Below are 12,040 nucleotides of genomic sequence, written 5' to 3'. Positions count from 1 at the left end.
TAACGTTGAATACTAATTGATTTCTGTAACGTCCTGTAACGCTGAATACTAACGTCCTGTGCAGTTGCTAGATCATGTTTAACGTCCTAGCTCTCATCTAATTCGAACAATGCTCATTGGATGCTCGAAAGCTTCAGGTTCGATATGCTTAGTTAATAGCCTTAACATGTGATTTTTGCAAAACATATGACATGATAATTGTAATTAGATTTTTTTTTACTTGTAAAAAATCGCTATGGGCATTGAAACTTAACAGACTTTATTGATCTGAACACTTAACATCACAAATGTTCAAGCTTGCCACTTTTCCCTGCATCAATAATGCATTGAAACAAGGTATCACGCAACCAATCCAGGACAGTTTGCATGTCATTCGAAATTGAAAAGTAAACTTTTGTTAGCAAAAAAGACAACTTGATAACATGCACTTTGGAGGTGAGACTAGGGGAAATTATCAGGTCATTTTACACTATAATGGAATAAATCCTGGTTAGGACCTGATTAATATGGAACTAAACAGGCTACACTATACAAAAAAGTAAATTTCAATAGAGGGAGAATACATATAAAAATCATACTTTTAGTTCAAAGATGGAACAAACCTGAGCACGAATAAAGCCAGAAAGAGCAAAAGTGGTATACTGGCCGGTGTACACTCCATTATCATCCAAGTGTCCAATATTGATTTGGACGGATGCGTGATCCTTGGCAGTGATTAGTCTGTTCGTAGCAGAACTAGGGGAGAAAACGAAAGTTGGAAAAAACATCACAATAATCAACATAATCGATCAATATATCCATGCTACAGAAGATCTAATTACTAATAAGATAATCACCATTTTCTAAGGATATAAAGATTCATCATTTCACCCGCTTCGTTCTGCATCTTGAAAGTGATATCACTTCCCTAGATTCACAAATATGTGACCAAATCACCTGATAACACAATAAAAACAATTAGGGAAAAATATTTGACCAAATCACCTTATAATAAACATAGCCTTCAAGCACATAAAATACAAAAATAAAATTCAAGAAACTCACAGACATACCACTACTTTGTGGACCCATGATAGAAACTACAGCATAGGAGAATCCATGCTCTGCCAACTTCACTGACTTCATAAAGTGTTCAAGACTCGTGACATTGAATACACCATCTCCGTCAATCAGTTGGATAGAGCAACATTCATTAGCCATTTCTGCTTAAAAAAAAGAAGAAAACAGTAATTGATGTGAGGTCAAAAACAATCCTTTAACCGACACAATAGACATCAATTGAATTATTGCATTATGGAAGTGAAGTAATAATCCTTTAACATGATAGACATAATAGATTACTCATATCACAAGCCAATGCATATAACTTATCATACAACTATACTTATTGGTATTGATGGAGTCTATTTGTTGGTCCATTCCATTGGATTGTAGGTTATTTTCTTTGTAACGACTTGGATGCTGAGATCTCTAGTTATGGTATCATCTCCTAGAAGCCAACATGACTACATGAAAGGCAAGCAAGGCCATGGATTCTAGTGAGTACTTAGATAGCTTGAACCTTCCTAAAGTATCATCTCTAGTTATGGTACAATCGTTTTTCAGAAACTTAAGGGGAAGTTGTTGATGTAGTTGTACTTGAGTTGGACTCATTTTAATGTGTTAGTAAAATGTATGACGTTATGTTTAAGTTGGACAAAACCTCTATATCTTGAAGCTTTAATCCATACAACAAACTTTAATGAGAAAAGTAAATGACCAAATTAAAGATAAAAATATGTTATAGCTACATGCGCAAAAGGCAAAAATAACATATTCTGATGCATAAAGCAGTTATTGGGCTACGTGAGTAATCCAATAAAGCATCAGGCTGAAGACATTCAGAACATAAAAATAGGGGAACTTAAAGAACAGTGATTATTGGGCTATCAGATCAAATACCAAACTAAAGCATCAGGCTGAAGACATTCAGAACATAAAAATAGGGGAACTTAAAGAACAGTGATTCCTATTTCAGAAATTCAGATATCATTTATTTGTGACACCCAAGAAATGTTGCAAGTATTCTGCAAACAAATCGAAGTAACATCAACGTTAAGTTTAGCATGGAAAACTTTTGATCGGGTTAAGTAGACATTACTGTCCTGTCTGAAAGGATCTCTTACTTCCAAAGGCAAGTAATTATCCTACAATAGTAGAAAACACAAGAGGAGAAAACTAAGTAATCTCAAGACAAAAGCAAGATGGATAAGTGAAGTATCAGATAACATAAAGAAGTAGCACCAGGGTTTAAATATTTCCAAACACTAGCCGGACTTGACAATCAATTTCACATACAACAATTACAGAAGAGTTGAACTTACTTTTGTATCGCTCTCCAATGCAGCTTTTGCTGAGCTCATTCCACCTCCGTATCTGCAAGTTGATGCAAGAACTAAACAAGTATTCCAAATTATAAACTTTGGAATAAACAAGGGAAAAGGTTATACCCTGGGATTGCCCTTTCGGAAGCTATGTATGTCAAAGATATTGAAGCACCGCTTGCCATGTTTAACGGAGACATCCAAAACAAAGTGAAGATGAGATATAAAGTCTATGGTGATAACTGGTTAGTTCAGGTCAGTATGAACACTACTTCTAAATAGTTATGACCTATGCCGATATATTTCGATCATTTGTCTGACATGAGATTTCAATTTTCAAACATGTGTAAGGGGTATTCCTTTTCTATGCATGAAATTAGCTCATTAGTTCATGACAGAAATGGAACAATAGAGAAGACAGTAGTAGAAAGTATATCATGAGGAAAAAGCGATCTTGCTAGTTGATTCTGAATTTAACTATAATGGAAGAAAAAGGTAAAGTGCAAACCGTCGTAGTACAGCACAGAATTGCATTTGAGTGGTGCCAAATCATCTTTAGAAGTGAATCACTGCCATCAGTGGAAGATTCAAGCAATTCTAATCCTGAATAAACCCTGTGCAAAGTAGCAAGGACATTTACATTATCAGATGCCACAAAGAAGATCTTGTATAAATGATTAGAAATGACAAATAAATTTGAGTAACCATTTAATTACTAAAAGTTTTTTCTGAACAGGTGTATATATATATTGGAAAACATTTGAAGCTGCAAAGAACACGGAATAATACGACTAGAAATATAACTTACGTTTGAATAATAAAGTCTTTTTCCCTCAATTAGTTAAGATCTTGAGGCACATAATGGTGACAGTGGACCAATTGGTCATTTGTGCGTGCCAAAGTGAAAAAAGACAAATCTTTGATGTAAATTAGTTGAAAATGTTACTATAGAAAATCGATTGGATAGATAGATATGCAATATCATTGGTTTTCCCTTTTCATATAAAAGAAGTTCATGCAAGACTCAACTTGTTAGAATATATACTTTGACAAGAACAAATATCTTCAGGATTTAAACTGGTGTATGTAGTGCAAACAATTCAAAGTTCATCTACTGTCTACCATATTATGACCGAAAACATATTTAAGAAAGTAATTGCTTATGGAATTAAAAACCTGTAGCTTTCAGAAATGCACCGAGCAAGTGTGTCACCTTCCGTGCTTCCGTGTGGCATGCAAAGGTTATCATGAGACCCGAGATGTGATGGTGAAAGAATTAATGCTAGTTTTTTAACAGAAGCTTTGATGTTGTGAATGTATTGCCTAGCCATGGATACCACACTCTCTATGTGGTGGTTATATGAGCACTCAAAGCAATGAACCAAAACTAGGGCTCGCACCTGGTCGCGATGGCTGGCCACAAGAGAAAGCTGCAACAAGGTGTCGATGACCGGAGAATCAGGGCTGCGACAATCGGCAAATCGGAGCTATGGTACGGCCAATACATCGAGAGAGAGAGATATATGGTAAGCCAACCCTCGGATAATCGCAACACCGAGCTTCACCGGCGACTGTTGTGGCATAGCGTCGGGCGATGGCGTGAGGAGGCGCAGTCGACGATCTAGGGCAGAGTCGCGAGCGGAGGTGGAGGCTCAGCCGAGACACGCTGGAGAAAGAGATTGTTGCCGGCGGTGGGCTCGCGGCGGCACGCGATCGGGCGAGGAGAGAGCGCGAGAGAGGAAGGGGAACCGCGAGGGAGAGGGAGAAGAGGAACGCTTGTAGCTTGCCTTCCCTCCTCAACGCTAGTCGGAAATGTCTTCGACGAAGGAATCAGATCTATGGGCGATGACAAGCTGATTATTGGGCTACGCAAGTAATCCAGCTTTGCCCTGCAGGGAAGCGTCGCCCTCGCGGTCAGTGACGACTGGGAGGAGGATTTGTAGAAGTAGTGATTATTGGGCAGCGCAGCTTGGAAAGGAATGGAGAAGGGGCGACGGGTTTAGGGCTTGGAGAGGAAAGGAGAAGGGGCGACAGGTTTAGGGCTTGGAGAGGAAAGGAGAAGGGGCGGTGGGTTTAGGGCTTGGAGAGGAAAGGAGAAAGAAAAATATGAAGTAGATGAAGAGATCGTAAAGGAGGGGGAATGCGGCGGTAAAAACATTTCGAGGAGAGGGAAAGAAAAAATGCGGTGGCAAAAAATGGTGAAAGGGAAAAACGGTGAAGGGAAAAAATAATGGTATTCAACAACATTTAATAGACAACGGTTTTTAAAAACTGTTGTTGTAATCCCAAAAAATAGTGTACATAGACAACAATTTTCAAAAACTGTTGTCGTACCCTTTAAAAACCGTTGTTGTATCCCCCAAAAAACATAAATAGACAACGGTTTTTAAAAACCGTTGTCATAGGCCAAAAAAATTACTAAACGACAACAGTTTTTGTTAAAACCGTTGTTAAAAGGTAAAAAGACAACGGTTTGGTATAAAACCGTTGTCGTTTGAATGTTGTTGAATAACATTTTTCTTGTAGTGTGCGGAACTTAACACGTTTGATCCAAAACTTAATCTATTTGTTCTTTTAGGTTTTGACTTGGATCTCCTGCGGAACTTAACACGTTCGACCCAAATCACCTTAAGTTATTAATTCCATTAAATATTAATTTCCATAATTGGTTCCCAGTACTGACGTGGCGAGGCACATGGCCTTCTTGGATATGGGAGCAACCACCACCGACTAGACAAAACCTTTTATAGAAATCTAATATTTAATTTCCTAAAATAACTTTAGGTTAACCGAAAAGAACAATCAAATCACAAGGAAAAATAAAACAAAAGAACACAACTTCGAAAAACATATTCGAAATACTAGAATCGTAAGCCTCTTGTATTTGGTATTATTTCCAAAAATAACTAGTATGATGCGGAAAGAAAAAAATACTAGTTATACCTTTTAGAAAGACCTCTTGATCTTCTACCGTATTCCTCTTCTAACCTCGGACGTTGTGTGGGCAACGATCTTCCGAGATGAGAATCCACCAAAGCACCTTCTTCTCCTTTCTTCAAGTTTCGGTCAAGCACAAAGCTTCCAAAAGATGAAGATCTTTTTCCACCAACCAAGCTCCAAGGGATACAAGCTTTCTCTCCTTCTTCTTCTTCTTTTCCAAGTAGTATCCGGCCACCACAAGAGCTCCAAGCAAATAGAGAAGGTTCGGCCACCACCAAGAGGAAGAGAGGAAGAGAGGTTGGCCGGCCACAACACCAAGGAAAAGAGGGAGAGAAATAATAGAGTCGTTAGCTTTAAAGCCTCCTCTACCCCCTCTTTTATAATCCTTGATCCTGGCGAATAAGGAAAATTTAATAAAAATTTCCTTAATTCTTTTTCCATTGAAAAGGAAAAATTATTTAATTAAAAACAATTTTCTTTCTCAATTTTATTTGGCCGGCCACATAAGCTACAAACAAGGAGAGTTTTAATTAATTAAAACTTCCTAATTTGTCTCCAGAAATTTATAAAATTTCTCCAATAATTTAATCCCTTCATGATTGGTTTATAAAAAGGAAATTTAATAAATTAAAATCTTTCTTTTAAACATGTGGATAAAAAGAAAGTTATCTCTAAAAATTAAAATCTCTTTTAATCTACAAATAAGGAAAGATATCAAATCTTTTCTCAATCTTTGTAGAAACTAATAAAAGAGAATTATTAATTTTAAACTTTCTTTAAATCATGAACATGGTTAAAAAGGAAAGTTTTCTTAAAATTTAAAATCCTCCTTTAATCAACAAATAAGGAAATATTTCAAATTTTAAACTCTCTTTTAAACATGTAGATGATTTACAAATAAGGAAAGTTTTTACCAAAAATTAAAACCATCCTTTTAAACTACAAATAAGGAAAGAGATTAATCTCTTCTCTTAATCTTTTGTAGAAAGCTATAAAAGGAAATTTTTAATTTTTAAACTCTCTTTTAAAATCATGATATCCACATAAGAAATAATTTTAATAAAAATCCTTTTAAATATTCTAGTGGTCGACCACCTAAGCTTGGGACCCAAGCTTTGGCCGGCCACCTACATGGCTCATCCACTTGGTCTTGGCCGGCCCTAGCTTGGGTTCCAAGCTAGCTTGGCCGGCCCCATTGGATGGGTAAGAAGGTGGGTATGCGGTGGGTATAAATCTCTATATACTAGAGGCTACGATAGGGACCGAGAGGAGGAATTAGTTTTGGTCTCCCGATGAAATTAAGCATCCCGTGTTCGCCCCGAACACACAACTAAATTTCATCAATAATAATTCATTCCACTAAAGAACTATTATTGAACTACCGCACCAATCCCAAATTACATTTTGGGCTCCTTCTTATTATGAGTGTGTTAGTCTCCCTGTGTTTAAGATAACAAATGTCCACTAATTAAGTAAGTTACTGACAACTCACTTAATTAATATCTAGCTCCAAGAGTAGTACCACTCAACTTCATCGTCATGTCGGACTAAGTCCACCTGCAGGGTTTAACATGACAATCCTTATGAGCTCCTCTTGGGGACATTCTCAACCTAGATCACTAGGACACAGTTTTCTTCTATAGTCAACAACACACACTATAAGTGATATCATTTCCCAACTTATCGGGCTTATTGATTCATCGAACTAAATCTCACCCATTGATAAATTAAAGAAATAAATATCAAATATATGTGCTTGTTATTATATTAGGATTAAGAGCACACACTTCCATAATAACTGAGGTCTTTGTTTCTTTATAAAGTCAGTATAAAAGAAACGACCTCTAATGGTCCTACTCAATACACTCTAAGTGTACTAGTGTAATTATATAGTTAAGATAAACTAATACCTAATTACACTACGACCTTCCAATGGTTTGTTCCTTTCCATTATGGTCGTGAGCTACTGTTTATAATTTATAAGGTACCGATAACATGATCCTCTGTGTGTGACACCACACACCATGTTATCTACAATATAAATTAATTGAACAACTACATTTGACCAATGTGATTCTTATTTCTAGATAAATGTTTATACCAAAAGCTAGGCTTTTAGTATACACTCTAACAATCTCCCACTTATACTAAAAGACTAAGCTGCCATATCTGCTCCATACATCTGATTCCCAACCCTTCAACATGTCCATCAAAAGCTCTCGCTTTAAGGACCTTAGTGAAAAGATCTATAGGTCATCATCTGATGCATTCTAGGCGGCAACAACTTCTCCTCGTTTATACGATTTCTCGTATTGGATAGTACTTGCGCTCTATTGTGTTTACTTGCCTTATAGACTCATGGTTTCTTCGAGTTTGTTACTGCACCATTATTATTACAATAAATTGTAATAATCTTTGGACAAACTAGAAATCATATCTAAGTCTATCTTGAGGTAATTAAGTCATTCAGCTTTTATGGTTTCCTCAGAGGCTTGCCATATACTAAGCTTCTATGGTGGAGTCCAGAAAAACACCTATGCTTATCACTCTTCCATAGTTATGACTTTACCTCCTAAAGTAAACACAAAACCCCGAGGTTGACTTATTATTGTCCCTATCCGATTGGAAGTCAAAATCCATGCAACCCACAGGGACCAAATTAACTGCCTTGTAAGCTAGCATATAATCTCTAGTTCCTCTAAGGTACTTTAATATATGCTTTACTGCAGTCCAATGTCCTTGTCTAGGGTTACTTTGATATCTGCTAACTATGCCCTTGGCAAAACAGATTTCTGATCTCGTGCATAGCATACATTAGGTTGTCTAACTGCCGAAGCATAAAGAACTGCCTACATGTCCTCAATCTCCTTTGATGTCATCGGAGACATCTCTTTAGATAAAGACACTCCATTCTTAAAAGGTAAGAAACCTTTCTAGGAGTTTTGCATGCTTAAAATGAGCAAGGATTTTTCTGATGTATCAAGCTTGGGATAAATATATTTTTTCTTGCGATCCCTTATTACTTTGATCTCAAGAATATATACATTCTCCCAAGTCCTTTATATCGAATTGTTTGGGCAACCATACTTCTGACAACATTTTGATATTGTTTCCAACTACCAAAAATGTTATCTACGTATAGTACAAGAAATACCACCACGCTTCCATCACACCTTTTGTATACACAAGACTTATCCGGTTACTAAATCCATAGATCTGGATTACTTTGATAAACCGGATGTTCCAAGACCTTGAAGCTTTACCTCAGTCCATAGACTGATTGAGCTTGCACACAAGATGCTCTTAGCCCTTTGCAATGAACCCTTCTGGTTGCTTTATATGGATGCTTTCTTCAAGACTTCCATTAAGGAATGCTGTCTTGACATCCACTTGCCAAATAGATAAAAGAATCCGGATAGAATTAAGCATGGCTACCAGTGAAAAAGCTTCCTTTTTCATCAAGTCTTGCTTTGAAAGTTACCACCTTCCTGTCTATCCCTCTTTTCCTATTATATACCTTTTTACACCCAACGACTTTTACACCATTTGGTGATTCTATAAGCTTCCAGATTTTATTAGAATACATATATTTTAATTCTGTTATTCATTACTCTTTGCCAAGATGCTGCATCTTTATCTTGGAGTACTTCATCATATGACCGGAGATCAGGTTCATGTCCTCCAGGGATCGAATCCAAAAACTCTCCCAAAACATGAACCTATTTAGGTTGCCTAACAACCCTCCCACTACGACAAGGCATTTTCTGCAATTGTGTATCATATGTGATACGTGTTGCAGTTTTCTTGTGGTATCTCATCTTGTACAGTTAGTACTAGGTTAGACATGTCCTTTATTATTTCTTTAAGAACAAATTTACTTATGAGCACGTGGTTTATTATATAGTCCTTTTCTAAAAATCAGTCATTGATGCTAACAATGACCTTCTGATTTTTAAGACTATAAACCTACTTTTTTTTATCTAGGATAACTTACAAACAAGTGAACTCCTATCCAACTTATCATTATCTCTCTTTAACATATGTGCTAGATTACCCGAATCCGAATATGCTTCAAAATAGGCTTACGCCTATTCAGCAATTCTATATGAGTAGAGAGTTATGACTTGGAAGGCACTATGTTCACTTTCATTTTCAGAATTTATCCTTAAAACAAATTTGGTAATTTTCTGAATAACTCATCATCTATCTAATTATTCCATAAGAGTTCTTTACCTTCTTTCTACTACACCATTCTGTTGGGGTGTACCAGATGCAGTTAGTTGGGATTGAAATCCAACTTCTGATAAGTGACTCCTAAAATCTCTTAAGAGGTACTTGCCACTACGATCTTCCATAGTGACTTTTTACTTTATTTCTCCGCATCAACATTGTACTCTTTGAACTAATCAAAGTACTTAGTCTTGCGGTACATTAAGTAAATTTATTTGTATCTTGAATAGTTGTCTATAAATTAGACAAAATATTCAATACTACCTCTTGTCTGGATAGTCATAGGATCACACAAATCAGAATGAACCGATTTCAACATATCTTTGACTCCATACCCCTTGGACTTAAAAGCTTCTTGGTTATTTTTCTTCCAAGTAAGACTCGCAGGTTGGAAAGATTTCCACTACCAATGAACCCAAAAGTTCATCAGCTACCAATGAATCCTACTCAAGTATAACCTAGCTTTAGATGCCAAAGATATAATTGGTTCATTTCCGAAGGTTGCTTTCTCTTAAAATTAGAAGATGTGTTACTAATTTCCATTTGTTGCATCGTGGGAGTTATTTGTCAACCATCATACCAGAATAGATAACTTTCCTATTTTTCTTGATAACAACTTTGTTATCAAAATAGACATAATATCTATAATAGTTTAGAAACTGAAATCAAGTTCTTTCTAAACTTGGTACGTAAAGGCAATTACTTAAAATCTATATTTTATTCTTATCAAAGGATAAACATCTCCCACTGCAACAGTTACCACTTTTACAGTAGTGCCCATGTGGACGGTGATTTACCTTTCATTTAGTTGTAGGGTTTCCTGGAACCCTGCAATGAATTGCAGACATGATTAATGGCATCTTGTATCTACACTCCAGGTTCTGGTAGATAACACCACTAGACATGTTTCAACTAATGAATTAAATACACCTAAATTGTTCTTAGTTCTAAGAAGACAGTCTACCTTAATGTCCAAGTCCTATTTCCAATCATTACAATTGGGACTACTAAGTCTTTTTCTATAGTATGACTACTAGGGATTGACAAACATCCTAAGAATCACAAAAACATTTGGTCAAGATCAACTCCTTAAAATCTCCATGAATTTTGTGTATACAAAATCGAAGAGGAGATTTTATTCATTAATTTTATTATCTCGTCAACTTTACTTTATGACGAATAAAATTAATAGTTGATCTGTCTTTGATCAAATATTTGGTCAAAACTTTTTGAATTTAAAATAACATTGATTCCTCAAACAATATTATTTAAATTCACCAACACCTCAAACACCGTGAATTTTGCATGCCACGTTAGTGTGGACGTATACAAATTCAACATTTGTAAAAGGAGGGTTTTACCCATTAACTATCTTGTCAACGTATCTTTATGACAAATAAAATTATCTCAAACACCGTTAATTTTGTATGCCACGTTAGTGTGGACGTATACAAAATCAATCATTTGTAAGAGGGGTTTTAACCCTTTAATTTTATTATCTTGTCAACCTAGTTTTATGACAAATTAATAGTTGGTTTCATTTGGTCACACAAATAATAGCAGTGACTCCGATGGGGAGGATACTATTAGATGTGTCTAAGTGTATACCATTACTTGACACTAAGTCCATTAATAAGATTATGCCCCTTCCGTTGGGGAAGATCACACGCTCTTAATTAACTTCCTATAGTCATCCAAAATGGAAGTCTGTCTAGTGATCCACAAACAAGCTCATCCGTTATGGAGGAAGGCACTCAGAGCCAACGCGCAAGCTTGTTTGCATCACTTACAAACTAGTAATGGAGACCATGGGATTTATTTAAAAATCCCTCTCCCACTTAGTTATTTATAAACGAGGAATTTTAACTATGATAGCCTACTAGTCATGTATACTAACATGCACACACAGCACAATATAAAAGCAATAAATAGAAGATCTAATTTTCAACTATTATGGCTTTTATCTCTAGTTGTCCTCCGTGTGTTGTCATCCCAAGCTGCTGCCATATTTGGCCACCGCCACCGGGTCTAGCTGTCGCATCCATCTTGCTCCTAGTTTCGCTGCGCCTCTGGTCCTTAGAAGGTTCCACGCTTTGCAAGATTCGATCCGCGACATAAATAGAATTTTACATTTTGATCCTATATTCCATAAAAGGAATGTACATGTATCTAGATCAAAAATAAAATCCTAATAAAACTAAATACAACTCCTGCTGTATTTTAATACAATCATGCACACACAGATAAATGCCCTTGACATGTCCAAGGGTCCAATCACACACATAATAACTAAAAGCCATAATAGTTGGATCCTGCATCCACAAAGTTAGCACATCCTACTATTAACCTGCCTAAATTATGTATGACATGTGCATAATTAAACTAATACCAAATACACAGAGGCAAAACCCTAGCTCTGATACCAATTGTTGGTTGCTACTCGGAAAGCCTAGAGGTTCCACTGTACAAAAATTTTGTACAAAGGTCTGAACCTTTTCCTAGCTACC

General features: G+C 36.3%; 1 long non-coding RNA gene across 1 annotated transcript; it reads right to left on the bottom strand.

Moving 5' to 3' along the window:
• Positions 1 to 685: 685 nt before the first annotated feature.
• Positions 686 to 1,168, bottom strand: LOC122048942. Its single transcript, XR_006130747.1, has 3 exons — positions 1,053 to 1,168; positions 837 to 936; positions 686 to 735 (listed from the first exon to the last, which is right to left on the bottom strand). It is a non-coding gene; the product is annotated as an uncharacterized LOC122048942 (long non-coding RNA).
• Between the last annotated feature and the right edge of the window lie 10,872 nt (positions 1,169 to 12,040).

Source organism: Zingiber officinale, chromosome 2B (genome assembly GCF_018446385.1).
Source record: "Zingiber officinale cultivar Zhangliang chromosome 2B, Zo_v1.1, whole genome shotgun sequence".
NCBI lineage: Eukaryota > Viridiplantae > Streptophyta > Magnoliopsida > Zingiberales > Zingiberaceae > Zingiber > Zingiber officinale.
This window is presented reverse-complemented; position numbering and strand designations above follow the sequence as displayed.